Raw genomic sequence first — 11311 nt, 5'->3', positions numbered from 1 at the left:
GGGAATAAAACATTTAATGGTTAAAATGAAGATCCAGACGGCCGCTCAAAGTAGGTATGGTTCAGTTGTGTTTACGATGGTTTGAAGTGTACTCGTTTGCGCCTTATGCCCATGGTTTAGATCCTGCAGCGTTTCCATTTCAGGTACGTAGGCTCACACTCCGTGCTGCTGTCTATTTGCTACTTTAGGTCAGTCTGCTTTTATTTTTCTAGTCCAACTGAAAGACTGAAAGATTGAAGACTTCTTGATCATGGCTCCATGCCCTGATTCCATGTTCACTAATTGTTAAATATTTGCTCCCCCTGTCTCTTAAAAGTTTATTCATTTTGGTCAGCAGCTGCCAACCTGGGCTGCATGCTAGAACCAACTAGAATCACCTGGGAAGTTTTGAAAAAATACCGATTTCCAGCCTGCTGTATTAACTTAGAATCTTTGGCGGGTGGTGTGGGACCCCTGCATCAGTATTTGCTCAAACCTGCCCACAGAGTTCTAACCTACAGCTGCGGGCAGCTGAGAACTATGGAGCACTCTCCCCTCCTCTCCTCCTAGGACTCCAGAGCTCCCATAACCACGACCCCTCCCTTCCTCCTTCGTCATCTTGCCGCATGGGGTCAGGAGGGATGTGCTCTCATAAGTGGTGTGTAGGCACTTCTGGGCAAGGTGGCCTATGGAATTGGCTATCTCCCAAAGTGGCTCCCTAGAAATGCTGGGAATTACCTTGCTGGCTCTGGGTCAGCTGCCTAGACTCAGCGGTCTTTTTCTGAAAGATGAGAAACTGAACAAACGGATGATGGCCAGACCATATATAAACATAGAACTCTGACCCCCAGCCTGCAGCAACCAGCTCAGGAAACCAACCCCCTCGTCTACAACAAGCCACCCAGGGAGCCTGCCTGCTCTCTGTCAGACGTGCAGGAGGCCAGACTGCTATCTCTAGTAACAATCCAGAGAGCTAAACAGTCGTTTCTGAAACAATCGGCCCCAAATGGCCAGGACTTGATTAATAACTGACAGCTGCACTAATTTTTGGCCCCTGGTCAACTTGGGAGCAAGTACAGAAAGCCTACACGCACCCCTAACCAGTCACCCGGCATGCCCCGCTTCTAGTTAGCTCGCTTACAGCTTCCTCATGCTGACACAAAGACCCCACTCAGAGCATAAAGTCTTCTCTTGTTTGCTACTCGAAAGCTTCCCCACTCTTCTGCCCGCCTTGGAGCCACGGTGGCCGATTCCCTTGCTAGAGCAAACTCTGGATCAATCGTTGTTGTTTTCTCGTTTTGAGGGTCTTCATTTCCACAAGGATTTCCTGTTTCTGTAAGTTGTTGTCTTCTTTGGTGATCTGTGCTAAGGCCAGAGAACAGAGTACTTCCTCCCGCCCCCCATTTTCTATTACAGACCATTTAAATTTTTTTCCCCGAACATGGAGAACAACCCATTTCCTTCTTAAATCTCTGCTTTCAAGTGTCTGACGTTTGTGGCGAGCTCGGACCGGCTGTGCCTGTGACCCAGCGGCCCCCGCGGCTTTGAGGGAATGGGCATTGCAGGCTAGGTGCTTCTTCAGCAAGCAGAGGTGATGGACGTACTTTTAGGCTTTTCTTCACTTAGGAAGAAGTTAAACAGAAAGACCATAGCCCAGTAGGACATGCTTGTATAGAAGAAAGGCTATTTTTAACAGTGACATCTATTCTTCTTTTTATTGAATAGATGCATTCAAACCAACAGATATTTGAACTAATTTTTTCTCAATCCATTAAGAGCTCTTAGAGAAAAGGAAGAAAATAATGGTGGGACCTGAACTCTCCTCACTTGTCAGATATTTGAAATGAATGTAGCACTTTCAGTATTTTTGCTTGGTTCCTCTCATCTTTCTTCTTGAGGGTGTGAATGATGGAGACACATTTGAAACCTGTTTCCTCTGGGTATCATTCACCCTGGAAAAACCAAGGAGATGTTTAAGTGGTCTCTTTCTTCTTGAAAAATCTCAGCAGTTTGCTACCAGGCCTGGGGGCTTTATTATCCTAAGTGACTTTGCTACCTATAAATTACAGCCCTAAGTGGCCAAAGGGAATGAGTTAACCAGATCTCTGAAAGAATGTAACCAATGTTTCTTCAATTATTAGCAGAACAATTGACTTCCATCTGCTCAGGGCACCCACCGACCTGGCCTGCAGCTACGCTACCCATAATTCCACTACTCAGAGCCTGTTTCCCTTGAATTATAATTTTTACCTTGGTGCAAATTCTAGGATATCAGCCTACCCTCCACTTTTATATGTATCCTAGTATTTTCCTTCCTTACAAACCCAAGTGGTCTGGCAATGGACCTCAGCCAGTGTTGGAAATACTCCAAATCGTTTTCCTTCTCTGCCCGAGCCCACTTCCCTGGGAAATCTGCTCAGATCTGGGGGTTCACTATCTGGGCAGTATCCCCCATGCCCTGCCTCTCTGGTCACAGCTTATTGGATCAGAGGAAATGATTAGTTTGGGTTCAGTTGCAAGTAACAGAAACTCCCCCAAATAGTTGCATAAACAAGATGGGCATGCATTTCTCTCTCACATAAAAGAAGCTTGGATGTAGGCATTCCAGGGCTGGCGTGGGGACTTCAGTCAGTACCCCAAGCTCTTCCTGCTCACACTCTGCTACTTCAAGGGTGTGGCTCTTGGGCTCTTGGCCATCACGTCATCATATCTAACCCTAAGGGAACGTCCCAGAAGACTCAGGCAACACTTTTGCTTCTATCTCATTGCATAGGATTTAGCCTCAGGCCTACGCTGAGACTCAAGGGAAGCTGGAAATGCAGTTATTTGGCTTGGGGACAATGTAAAGGTTAAGGTTTTAGCAGGCTCTGCTAAAAGGATCCAACTATAAACTGAGTTAAGCCAGTCAGATTCTTAAGAATTTATACTACGGGATTCTAAAACTGTTTCCTGGTAATGGCAGGCTCTGGAGACATGCAGACTTGGGCCCACAGTCCAGGTTGTTCAGGACAGAAGAAGCCAGGCGAGAGAGGCAGCAGAGAAGAGCAGAGGAGGAAGCCCAAGGGGCCATGTACTTCTGGGGAAGCATCGAGAATGACCTCAGATCCTGACCCAGTTCCACTTCTCGTGAGGTCTGACTGGACGGTCAATTCTGCATTCCTCAGAAACCTCACATTTTTAATGACTGCTTTTTAAAAATCATTGTATTAAGGAGGGAGAATGGATAGGGGCTGGAGAGTTTCAGATTTTCCCCAAAAGAAGTTATTTTTCCTGCAGTAATTTTAATAAAAGAATGCTTTTTATGGCTGTAAGAGTAAAATCTAAACATCATGGGGCAAATCCAGCATTTGGTGACTTTTAGCTTTTGCCTAAAAATCTTATCCATTCTTTCTTATTACCAGTAGGGGACATTTTATATATCCTTATCTCCTTTACCATTGTTATCACCTATTGTTAGGATAAACAAAGTCAAAACTACCCAAACAAAGCTCTGTGTTTCTTGGGCAACAGTTTTTCTTATATTAGTGCTAGCTCCTGAATATGTTATTAGTTCCTGGTTGAGATGTTGTAACCAATGATATTCATTTCTTTTTTTTTTTAAAGATTTTATTTATTTATTTGACAGAGAGAGACATAGCGAGAGAGGGAACACAAGCAGGGGGAGTGGGAGAGGGAGAAGCAGGCTTCCCGCAAAGCAGGGAGCCCGATGCGGGGCTCGATCCCAGGACCCCGGGATCATGACCTGAGCCGAAGGCAGACGCTTAACGACTGAGCCACCCAGGCGCCCCTAACCAATGATATTCTTAGTAATGCAGATTATGTTCTTTAATTACTAGACTTGAGTTATGGCCATTTTGTATGGCAAAAGCTCATGCTGTAGGAGTAATGCCTGTATTTAATTTCCTGTCCATGGATTCCATGGAGAAATACTTTATCATAATCCTCCTTTCTCCTTGAGCCCATTTAAGTAGATTCTCTCCTTTCAACCAAAAACTCTCATCTAAGTCAGCTTATAAAAAATAAGTGGATCCTTGAGATGGGAAACTATCCACTAGACTAGGGGTTGGCAAACTGCTCCTGTTAAGGGCCTAGTAATAAAGATTTTAGGTTTTGCAGACCATACAGTCTCTGTTGCAACCGCTCAATTCCTCAACTCTGCCACTATAGTCAGAGAGCAGTGAGATAATTTGTAAACAAATGGCCATGGCTGTGTTCCAATAAAACTTTATTTACAAAAACAGGCAGAGGGCCAGATTTGGCATCAGGGCTACAGTTTGCCCTGTCCTAAACTATAACCTCCATGTAGGCAGGAACATGTCTGATTCATTTAACATTTTCTACCCAACTCCAAACACCAAGCCTGGTACTCGATACACATTTGTTGAATCGCTGGGTGAGTAAACTATCAATGTGACATTATAGACAGATTATCCCAGCTTAAATTTGAAAAAAAACTACTAAGCCTTCTTCAACAAGCTCTTTTGTTAGCTTTCTAATTGATTTTCCTTAAAAACTGTGAAAGTCTATCTACTACTAATATCTCGCAGCTTGAGTATACCACAGAGAATACTTTCATGGCCTGGATTCTCAGGCAATTGAATGATTTAAGCAGCCAGAAGGCATAGGGCAAAGAAAATTTTCTTAGGAGCGGAGCCAGTATGTCAGTGCCCTCATCAAGGCCCGCAAATCCCACTGGCATTATTCTATTGGGCTGGGACCAGGAAGGAGTGCGTGTCCTCTGGTAAGGGAAGAGATGAAGCTATGTCTCTTCCCTGCGTTTGTGGTCTCTGCAGCCTCCAGCCGGTTGTGCCTCGGATTTGGTTCCTACTAGGAGAGGAATGAGAGAAAGATAAAAAACATGGGCCTGGTGTCAGGAAACTGCATTGGCAGAAAGCTTTCTGGGTAAGCTTGATATCTTGTCCCATTTTGCCCCTCCCACATTGACCCCTGTATCCTGCTGTCCACCGAGCCCGCTGATGGCCCCTTTAGTATGTCTGGTCTTCTCCCATGGCTTCCCTTACTTTTGCACCCACTCAGATGTGAGTTAACTTCCTTGAACAAAAATTCCATTTGACTGTCTGGACCAGAGGTCTTCAACCCTGACTGTGCATGGGAAAAAAACAAAACAAAACAAAAATTTAATACCTATGTCTACCCACAGACCAAAAGAATTAGAAGCTCTTGGGTGGGGATAGCAGGCATCAATATTTTTTAAAAGTACCCTCCACCCTCATTTTGGTGATTTTAATGTGCATCCAGGATTGAAACACACAGATCTAGATTTCCAATACTGACTGTACATCACAATCACTGGGGAGCTTTTAAAAAAGATATAGATTCCAGACCTAATAAATCAGAATTTGGGGGGGGCGGGGGAGGTGTGACCTGGGAATGTATATTTTTGAGAACTACTCTGGGAGCTTTCTGGTGAACAGCCAGGCCTGAGAACTAGGCTTTAGGCCATGCCAAGAACATGCTGATATTTGACCTGCTGGGCTTGGGCACAGACATGTTGGCCCTTTAGCCATCTGAGCCCACAGGTAGGGCAGAGAACTGCACTAGGTCATAAGATGGAGGTGAGCTCTGGCCTGCTCATGGTAATTCAGCCCGCACTGCTCAGGTCCCAAAGACCTCTGACCTGGACCCTCAGACTCAGTCCCTCAGCCAAGCCAAGCCTGATGGTGTGCAGGAGGCCCACCCTCATCCAAGCCCTGGGATGTTTAAAATGGGAGACTTGAAAATGTTCAAATGCTGGAGGAAAACTGGCCCTAGAGCAGGAGAAACTGAAGAGCCAACCACAGAAAGTTAATTGATGCACAAGATCCTTGGTGAAGGCAGGGAGAGGGGAGATGGTAGCGGGACCTCTTCCGCTGAGACAGAAGGCAAGCCAGAACAGGGGGAAGCAGATGTGGGTGCGTTTGTTGGTATGGAGTTCTCCTTGGGTGACCTTGCTGGTTCCCTGTAAAGCAGGTAGCAAATTCTTTTGCTGATAACAAGTGAGGAACTGCAGGACCGGAAAGGAGACTGAAGACAGGGGGGAAATGTTAGAAGAGGCATCTGGAAGAGATCTGTCCATGGGGGCATGAAACAGATCACTAAGTAATGCTCAGAGGTTAGTGACCTTAAATTGATGCTGCCCCAAATCTGCACAATTCATTCATTCATTCATTCATTCATTCAAGGCATATTTATTAAATGCCTACAACATGTCAGTACTGCTCCCAAACTGAGGAGAAAGAATGGGGAATGAGACAAAGGTCTTGCCTTCATGGAACTTATACTCAACTGGGAGAGATAGAGTACACACATACATACCCTAATGTACAGAGGTGTTATATACTATGAAGAAAAAACATTTTTAATTTTATTTTTTATATTTTTAATTTTTTTTTGAAAAAAAAATTTTTAAACAGGGAGGATCAAAGTCTACTATTTTATATAGAGTGGTGTGGTTAGGCCTCTCTGAGCAGGTGGCACTTGAAGGCTGAGGAAAGTGAGGGAATTACAATCCATGTGAATATCTGGGGGAAGAATATTCTAGGCAGAGGGAAGAGCAGATGCAGAAGTCTTGAGTGGAGCATGGAAGAAGTGCAGTGTGCTTGGTCTGTGTAAGGAGCAGCAAGAGGGCCAGTGTGGCTGGGTGCAATGAGCAAGAAGGAGAGTGGGAGAAGATTAGGTCAGAGATATAGACCCAGGTCAGATCATTTAGGATCTGGGGCCATGATAAGGATTTTAGATTTTGGGGTGCCTGGGCGACTCAGTCATTAAGCGCCTGCTTTTGGCTCAGGTCATGATCCCAGGGTCCTGGGATTGAGCCCCACATCGGGCTCCCTGCTCCGTGGGAATCCTGCTTCTCCCTCTCCCTCTTCCCATGTTTGTGTTCCCTCTCTGACTGTGTCTCTCTCTGTCAAATACATAAATAAAATCTTTAAAATAAATAAATAAATAAATAAAATAAAACAAAAATGTTAAGGATTTTAGATTTTGTACTAAGTGCAATGGGAAGCTATCAGAGAGGGGAGAATAAGGGAATAATATGATCTGATTTTACTCTGGTTGCCGTGTGGAAAATAAACTGAATGGAAGGCCAAGAAAGCAAAAAGGAAGACAGTACTCAGTGGGGCATTGCAATGATCTGAGGCTTAGATGAGGGTGGTGGAGGGGCTAAGAAGTGGCCAGATTCTGTACATATTTGGATTCTGTATATATATAACTATGGGATTGGCTAATGGATCACATATGGAATGTGAAAATCAAAGAGGAGGTAAAACTGACTCCAAGGTTTGTGGTCTGAGCATCTGGATGAATGGAGCTGCTATGCTCGGGAGAACACTGATCGGGGAGAAGGTTTAGTTGGAGGGTGGGAGGTACAAATAAACAGAAGTGTTGAGCGTGTTCAATTTGAGATGCCTATTAGAGACCCAAGGGGAGATGTTGAGGGTGCAGTTAGATATATGAGCCTAGAGTTTAGGGGCAGGACCAGAATGGAAGTATAAATTTGGGAGTTACCAGCATATTTAAAACTATGGTAGTTGATGAGATCTCTTAGGAGGTGACTTAAAAAAGAAAAGAAGATACCTGAGGGGAGAGAAAGAAACTAACATCTATTGAACACCTACATAGACTAGGTGCTTTTTACATGTACTACCTCTTTAACATTTCACAAGTTAGAGATATTAGACTTCCCATTTTACACTTGGAGGGACTGCAGTTCAAAGGTGAAATAGTATGTCCAAGGTCACACAGTTAGCAAATGGTCAGAATTTGAGCTGATTCTGCCTGATTCTGAAGCCCATACACATTCATTGTGCCCTCCCTCCCTTCCCTCCTTTCCTTCCTTCCTTCTTTCCTCCCTCCCTCCCTCTGTCCCTTTATTCCTTCCTTCCTTCCTTCCTTCCTTCCTTCCTTCCTCCCTCCCTCCCTCCTTCCCTTCTTCCTTCCCTCCTTCCTTTTTGAGGTATAATTTATATACAGTAAACTGTATAAAACATACTTGTATAGCTTACAAACTACACATACATTTAATTATCACTCAGATCAAGGTATAAAATATTTACAATGCTCCAGAAGGCTCTCTCATGCTCCTCCTGCTTTACATCCCTTCAAAAGTAACCACTTGTGATAGTTAATTTAGTAGTCAGCATCATGGGATGCCCAGATATCTAGTTAAACACCATATCTGGTTGTGTCTGTGACGATGTTTCTGGAAGAGATTACCATCTGAAGCAGTAGTCTCAACAAAGTAGATTGCATTGCCCTCCCCAATGGGTGGACATCATCCAATCCACTGAGGGCCTGAGAGGAACAAAAAAGGTACAGGAAGGGAGGAATTGCCCTCCATCTCTCTCTTTCTCTCTCTCTGCCTGACTGCTTGAGCTGGGACATCAGTCTTCTCCTACCCTTGGTGCTCCTGGTTCTCAGGCCTTCAGACTGAAACTGGAATCTATACCATTGGCTCTTAGGCCTTCAAACTACACCACTGGCCTTCTTGGGTCTTCAACTTGCAGAGTGCAGATGGTGGGACTTTTCAACCTCCATAATCATATGAGCCACCAGGCAGAGTCAGGGCTTATGGAGGTCAGGTGATCAATGGAGTATTAGCTCAGGTCTGTCTCACAGTGGGCCCAATAGATCTCCAAACCCACACCGTGGTTATCTCTCCAGTTCTGGCATGCATAATTGGAATAGATCTACTCAGCAGCTAGCAGAATCCCCACATTGGTTGGCTGATCTGTGGAGGGCTATTATGGTGGAAAACGTCAAGTGAAAGCCACTAGAACTGCCTCTACCTAGAAAAATAGTAAGCCAAAGGCAATATCCCATTTCTGGAGGGATTTCAGAGACTAGTGCCACCATCAAGGACTTAAAAGTTGCAAAGATGGTGATTCCCACCACATCCTTATTTAACTTACCTGTTTGTCCTGTGCAGAAGACAGATGGGTCTTGGAGAATGACAGTGGGCTACTCTAAGCTTGTCCAGGTGGTGGCTCCAATTGCAGCTGCTGTACCAGATGTGGTTTCATTGTTTTAGTAAATTAGTACATCCCCTGTTACTTGTTATGCAGCTATTGATCTGGCAAATCCTTCTTTCTGTAAGGTCTATTAGATACAATTTACTTGTAGCTGGTAAGGCCAGCAATACACCTTCACTCTCCTTCCTCAGGGGTATATCAGCTCTCCAGCCTTGTGTCATAGTTTAGTTTGCAGGGATTTTGATAGCTTTTCCCTTCCACTAGACATCATATTCGTCCATTACACTGATGACATTATGCTGATTGGACCTGGTGATCAAGGAGTAGCAACTACTCTAGATTTATTGGTAAGACTTTTGCATGTCAGAGGGTTGTATAAATCTGACAAAAATTCAGGGACCCTCTACCTTAGTGAAATTTCTAGGTGTCTAGTAGTGTGGCATATCATGATATCCCTTCTAGGTGAAGGATAATGATTGCATCTGGCCCCTCTTACAACCAAAAATGAGGCATATCTAGTGGGCCTCTTTGGAGTTTGGAGGCAATGTATTCCTCATTTGGGTGTGTTACTCTGGCCCATTTACTGAGTGACCTGAAAAGCTACTAGTTTTGAGTGGGTCTAAAAACAAGAGAAGGCTCTGCAACAGGTCCAGGTTGCTATGTAAGCTGCTCTGCCCCTTGGACCACATGATCCAGTAGATCCACTGATACTTGAAGTGTCAGCGGCATAGGGATGCTCTTTGGAAACTTTGACAGGTCCTAAGGATTTGGGAGGAAAGTCCTGCCATCCTCTGAAGATAACTGCTTTCCTTTTGAGAAACAGCTCTTGGCTTGCTACTAAGCCTTAGTAGAGACTGAAGACTTAATACGGGCTGCCAAGTTACCATGTGACCTGAGCTGCCCCACATGAACTGGGTGTTATCTGACCCACAGAACTATAAAGTTGAGCATGCATAGCAGTACTCCATCATCAAATGTTAAGTGGAATGGATGTGATTGGGTATAGGCAGGTCTTAAAGACATAATTAAGATACATGAAGAAGTGGCCCAAATGCCTATAGTGCCCACTCCTGCTACACTGCCTTCTCTTTCCCCGCCTGCACCTATGGACTGATGGGGGGTCCTTATGATCAGTGGAAGAGAAGATTTGGGCCTGGTTTATAGATGGTTCTATATGGTACACAGGAACCACCTGAAAGTGAACAGCTACCACTCTACAGCCCCTTCCTGTGAAATTCCTGAAGAACAGTGGTGAAGAGAAATCCTCCTATTGGGTAGAAGTTTACCTAGCTGTTCACTTTGCTTGGGAGGAGAAATGGCCAGATGTGTGATTATATACTGATTTATGGCTAATGGTTTGGTCGAATGGCCAGGGACTTGGAACATGATTGGAAAATTAGTGGCAAAGAAATTTGGGGAAGAGGTATGTGGATAGACCTCTCTGAATGGGCAAAAAATGTGAGGATATTTGTGTCCCATGTGAATGCTCACCAAAGAGCGACCTCAGCAGAGGAGGATTTTAATAACTGAGTTGATGGGATGACCTATTCTGTGGATACCAACCTGCTTCTTTCCACAGCCACCACTGTCATCTCCAAATGGACTCATGAACCAAGTGGCCATGGTGGCAGAGATAGAGGTTATGCACAGGCTTAGCAACATGGACTTCCACTCACCAAGGCCAACCTGACTATGGCGACGGCTGCAAGTCCAATCTGCCAGCAGCAGAGACCAACACTAAGTCCCTGATATGACATCGCTGCCTGGGGGTGATCAGCCAGCCACCTGGTAGCAGGTTGATTACATTGGACTCCTTCCATCTTGAAAGGGGCATGTTTTGTTCTTGCTGAAATAGACACTTACTCTGGATATGGATTTGCCTTCATTGCACACAGTTCTTCTGCCAAAACTACCATCTGTGGACTTACAGAATGCTTTATCCACCGTCATATTATTCTACACAGCATTGCTTCCGATCAAGGAACTCACTTCCCAGCAAAAGAAGTATGGCAATGGGCCCATGCTTATGGAACTCACTGTTCTTATCGAGTTCCCCACTCATCCTGAAACAGCAGAGGAATGGCCTTTTGAAGACTCAGTTATAGTGCTATGTAGGTGGTAATACCTTGCAGAGCTGGGGCAAGTTTCCCAGAAGGCTGAATCAGCATTCAGTATATGGTGCTCTTTCTCTCATAGTCAGGATTCACAGATCCAGGAATCAAGGGGTGGAAGTGGGAATGGCACGGCTCACTATTACCCCTAGTGACCCACTAGCAAAATTTTTGCTTCCTGTTCCCACAGCTTAGCCTCTGCTGGTCTAGAAGTCTTAGTCATTCCAGAAGGAGGAATGCTTCCATCAG

The 11311-nt window shown here is 44.8% G+C and overlaps 1 pseudogene; it reads left to right on the top strand.

Moving 5' to 3' along the window:
• Nucleotides 1–56: 56 nt before the first annotated feature.
• On the top strand, nt 57–11257 carry LOC145723195 (uncharacterized; annotated as a pseudogene).
• The last annotated feature ends 54 nt before the right edge of the window (nt 11258–11311 follow it).

The sequence above is a fragment of the Leptonychotes weddellii genome, chromosome 8 (genome assembly GCF_054177405.1).
Source record: "Leptonychotes weddellii isolate Sample4059 chromosome 8, ASM5417740v2, whole genome shotgun sequence".
Classification (NCBI taxonomy): Eukaryota; Metazoa; Chordata; class Mammalia; order Carnivora; family Phocidae; genus Leptonychotes; species Leptonychotes weddellii.
The sequence above is the reverse complement of the archived record's forward strand: the minus strand, read 5'-3'. Positions and strand labels throughout refer to the sequence as shown.